Source organism: Sapajus apella, unplaced genomic scaffold (assembly GCF_009761245.1).
Source record: "Sapajus apella isolate SASKATOON/1434 unplaced genomic scaffold, GSC_monkey_1.0 scaffold1981, whole genome shotgun sequence".
Lineage (NCBI taxonomy): Eukaryota > Metazoa > Chordata > Mammalia > Primates > Cebidae > Sapajus > Sapajus apella.
The window spans coordinates 3,059-8,404 of record NW_022438907.1 but is presented as its reverse complement, the minus strand read 5'-3'; the positions used below and the strand labels follow the sequence as shown (position 1 = coordinate 8,404).

General features: G+C 42.6%; 1 pseudogene; it reads right to left on the bottom strand.

The window, feature by feature from the left end:
* Window positions 1–395: 395 nt before the first annotated feature.
* LOC116547061 lies at window positions 396–998 on the bottom strand (annotated as a pseudogene).
* Window positions 999–5,346: the final 4,348 nt, after the last annotated feature.

Genomic DNA, 5,346 nt, shown 5'->3' with positions numbered 1-5,346 from the left:
ACTATTTTCACTAAGTATTGTTAAATGAGCTTGACAAAATGAGATATTCTTTTTTTTTTTTTTTGAGACGGAGTTTCGCTCTTGTTACCCAGGCTGGAGTGCAATGGCGCGATCTCGGCTCACCGCAACCTCCGCCTCCTGGGTTCAGGCAATTCTCCTGCCTCAGCCTCCTGAGTAGCTGGGATTACAGGCACGCGCCACCATGCCCAGCTAATTTTTGGTACTTTTAGTAGAGACGGGGTTTCACCTTGTTGACCAGGATGGTCTTGATCTCTTGACCTCGGTGATCCACCCGCCTCGGCCTCCCAAAGTGCTGGGATTACAGGCTTGAGCCACCGCGCCCGGCCAAAATGAGATATTCTTATATGAATTCCTGGTCCTCAAGAATTTAGTCCTTTCTTTTTTTTTTTTTTTTGGAGATGGGTGTGCCTTTATTAGCAGAGCCACTACTTGAGGCGGGTAAGGCGGGAGGAGTGACTGGCCCCGATGCCCGGCCGGCCGTGCTTCACGGGCTTGTAGGTGATGGAGAACTCGCCCAGGTAGTGGCAGATCATCTCTGGCTTGATCTCCACCTGGATGAAAGTCTTGCCTTTGTAGACGCCCACCATGCTGCCCACCATCTCGAGCAGGATGATCATGTCTCGCAAGTGCGTCTTCACCTCTTCCAGCTTCTCCGTGGGCCGCACCTCCTTCTTGGCCTTGCGCGGGCGCTTCAGCAGCGAGTGCTGCTTCCGCCGAAGGCCCCGGTTTAGCCGCCGCCGCTCGCGCGCACTGTACAACTACATCAGCTGCTTGTAGGGCACGTCCAGCAGCTGGTCCAGGTCCACGCCGCGGTAGGTGAACTTCCGGAAGGTCCGCTTCTTCTGCTCTACCTCTGCCATCTTGCCGGATCCCAGGAAAAGATCGTTCTTGTCCGCGCCTGCGCAGTTATCGCCGAATTTAGTCCTTTCTTCAGCATACAAGTTAATACATGAATGCATTTGCTTTATAAAAGTATAGAAACAGGCCGGGCGCGGTGGCTCACGCCTGTAATCCCAGCACTTTGGGAGGCCGAGGCGGGTGGATCACAAGGTCAAGAGATCGAGACCATCCTGGTCAACATAGTGAAACCCCGTCTCTACTAAAAATACAAAAAATCAGCTGGGCATGGTGGCGCATGCCTGTAATCCCAGCTACTCAGGAGGCTGAGGCAGGAGAATTGCCTGAACCCAGGAGGCGGAGGTTGCGGTGAGCCGAGATGGCGCCATTGCACTCCAGCCTGGGCAACAAGAGCAAAACTCCGTCTCAAAAAAAAAAAAAAAAAAAAAAAAAAAAAGTATAAAAACACAGAAGTATAAAAAAAGCCAATGTCTTTTACCTTCTCTGTTCCCACATCCCTCATGAACATAACTACTGTCTCCTTATTTACGCTCTTCTCCCCGTCTTTCTCTGCATTTACAGGAACCTATGTATAAAAACAACATATTTTTTCCAGCATAAATTTTAAATTGGCTTTTAGTTGTACAATCTATGAGCATATTATCCTTGTAAAAACAATAAAACATTAATGTGGCCAGGCACTGTGGCTCACGCCTGTAATCCCGGCACTTTGGGAAGCCGAGGCAGGTGGAATCACCTGAGGTCAAGAGTTCGAGACCAGCCTGCCCAACATGACGAAACCCCATCTCTACTAAAAAAAAAAATACAAAAATGGGCGCGGTGGCTCATGCCTGTAATCCCAGCACTTTGGGAGGCCAAGGCAGGTAGATCACAAGGTCAGGAGATTAAGACCATTCTGGCCAACATGGTGAAACCCTGTCTCTACTGAAAAATACAAAAATTAGCTGGGCGTGGTGGTGTGCACCTGTAGTCTAGCTACTTGGGAGGCTGAGGCAGGAGAACTGCTTGAACCCGGGAGGCAGAGGTTGCAGTGAGCGGAGATCGCACCACTGCACTCCAGCCTGGCTCCTGGCAACAGAGCAAGACTCTGTTTCAAAAAAAAAAAAAAAAAAAAATTAGCTGGGCGTGGTCACGCACACCTGTAGTCCCAGCTACTTGGGACACTGAAGCAGGAGAACTGCTTGAACTCAGGAGGGAGAGGTTGCAGTGAGCCAAGATAGCACCACTGCACTCTAGCCTGGGCAACAGAGTGAGACTCTGTCTCAAAAAAAAAAAAAAAAAAAAATGTAGTGTAAGTCCTAAATTAGTACACCCAATCCCAAACCCTTCCCATTGACAATCACTATCATTTTGGCACATGTTCTTACACGTTTTTTCCAGACCTTCACTTACATACATGTACATGTATCCATGTATAATAAGATTTCTGTTAATCTATTTTTACATAATTGGTAATGTACTTAATATACTGTTTTTCAACTTTTCTTTCATTAAAAAAATATTTTAGAGCTCTTTCCACATCAGTAAACACAAACTGTCAAATTATTTTTGTGCTATAACCATTGCAGGAATTTGACATGGTTATTTAGCTTGTCCTCTATTGGTATTATAAAGTAGTTTTCTGCTTTTTACTATTAAAAAGAAGCCTGCAACAAACATATCCATGCCAGCTTCCTTGTGCAACTGTACATGGGCTGCTTCTGGGTAGGTATCAAAAGGCAGCACAAAGAACATGAACATTTTTTATTGTAAGACATAACCCAAATTCTCCCAAGGAATTTCTAAAGTATAATTCTGGTGCCTTGAAGGCCAGTACATAATGAAAATAGAAGATTCTTATTTACAGTTGAATGTTCTATTTTCAACCAAAGTTTTTCTAATCCTGGAGAAGTTTAACAATCTGGCATCTTGAACAGAAATTACCATTAATTCCTACACCAGTTATTAGCAATGCAGTATCTTAGTCTTAAAAGATACATTTATTTAATTTGACAATAATTACCAAAATTAAAAGCACACATAACCCTGGCCCTAGGAATAAATCACCAAAATCATCCAGCAGACATACTTGCACATGTGTGAGGTAACATATGTTCAAAGTTACTCATCACAGATGAAAGTCAGTAGGTCTGGCCAAAAGTCTGGCTAAATTCAAAGGGACAAAATAAATTATAATCCTGGAAGGGAATTCAATGTATGACTTACTTTAAATAGTAAATTAACTCAAAGTTCAGGAGCTATAAAAGAAAATATTGATAAATTTAACCATTAAAAAAAATGCTTGATGGCCAAAAAATACACAAAGCAAACAAATTAAAATATGACAAACTCTAAAAAAAGTTATTTGTAATTCATATCACTAAAGAGCTTATCTCTCACATATAAAGAACATCTAAAATCAGTAATTTTTAAAAAAGACCAACCATTCCTGCCAGGCAAAGTGGCTCAGGCCTGTAGTCCCAACACTTAGGAAGCTAAGGTGGGTGATTTGGTTGGGCCCAGGAGTTCGAGACCAGCCTGGGCAACATAGTGAGGCCCTATCTCTATTCAAAAAATTCAAAAATTAGCCGGCACGGTAGCATGTGTCTGTAGTCCTAGCTACTCAGCAGGCTGAGGTGGGAGGATTACTTGAGCCTGGGAGTTCAAGACTGCAGTAAGCCATGATTGCACCACTGCACTCCAGCCTGGGGGACAAAAGAAAATTCTAGAGCCAAAAAAAAAAAAAAAAAAAAAAAAAAAGGCAACCATTCAACAGAAAAACGGGCATATGACATAAAAGGATAGTTCATATAAAAATAATTACAATTGACTCAAACATTTGAAAAGATGCTCATACTCATTCATAAATTTGATGTAAAACCTACTAAATAAAAACTACTTCAAAACACCATTTTTCTCATGTACCTGTAGTCCCAATTACTTGGGAGGTTAAGGCAGAAAAATTGCTTGAACCTGGGAGAAGGAGGTTGCAATGTGCCCCGATCACACCACTGCACTCCCTCCAGTCTGAATGATAGAGCACGGCTCTATTTAAAACAAAACAAACAAAAAAAAATCCAAAAAAAAAACACCCACACCATTTTTCACTATCAGATTGGCAAAAATTCAGAAATTCAGAGGTCTGGTGATGTACCTGGCAGGTAAGCAGGTAAGATATGGGAAAACATTAGCAGCGAGAATGTAAATCTGTATAATATATATGGGAAACAAGGATTATAAAAATAAAAAATGCAGGCCAGGCAGATCACTTGAGGTCAGGAGTCCAAGACCAACTTGGCCAACATGGTGACACCCGTCTCCTCTAAAAATACAAAAATTACTGGGGCATGGTGGCGTTCCTGTAATCCCAGCTTCTCAGGAGACTGAGGCAGGAGAATTACTTGAACCCAGGAGGCAGGGGTTGCAGTAAGCCAAGATCACGCCAGCCTGGGTGACAGAATGAGATACCATCTCAAAAAAAAAAAAAAAAAAGGCACATGTGCTTTAATCAGTAAGCCTACTTTTGGAAATTAATCTTACAGATTCTCTTCCAGATGTATGAAACAATATATGTACAAAGTTACCTCATCTCAGACCTGCTTGTAAAAGCAAAAGATCAAAAACAACCTAAATGTCCAAAACTAGGGGTGTGGCTAAATAAATTATGTTACATTGCAAATCTTACATATCTGTCTTATATAGAACTGCAAAAACAAATGAGGAAACTGGTTGTCTGCAACTGGAGATGGGCATGAAGGACAGGGATGAGGAGACAATTTTTTAAGGATTACAGAAATGTTCTTAAACTGGACTATGGTGATGGGTGTGCAACCCTAGACATTTATAAAAAATTCCTTTATAGGTGTGTGTGTGGGGTTTACACCTGTAATCCCAGAGCTTCAGGAGGCCAAGTGGCAGTATCTCCTGAGAAGAGGAGTTCAAGAACAGCCTAGGCAACATAGTGATACTGTGTCTGTACAAAAAAAAACCATTTTTTAAAAATTAGCTGGGCATGGTAGCACATGCCTATAGTCCCACCTACTCAGGAGGCTGAGGTGGGAGGACCGCCTGAGCCCAGGAGTCTGAGGTAATACTGAACCATGATCATGCTACTGCACTCCCGCCTGAGTGACAAAGAATGTGTTTCTATAAAAAGAAAATAAAATGTTAATTAAACATGAATTTAAAATGCCTTTGTTTTACACTTTCAATGGTTTAAATTTTTTGGTGTACAAGTTATACCTCAATAAAGGTTGTTAAAAAGAACATACAAGGCTAGGCGTTGTGGCTCACACCTGTAATCCCAGCACTTCCGGAAGCTGAGGTAGACAGATTACTTGAGGCCAGGAGTTTGAGACCAGCCTGGCCAACACTGCAAAACCCAGTCTCTACTAAAAAATACAAAAATTAGCTAGGTGTGGTTGGGACATGACTGTGATCCCAGCTACCTGGAAGGCTGAGGTGGGAGGATTGCTTGAACACGGGAGG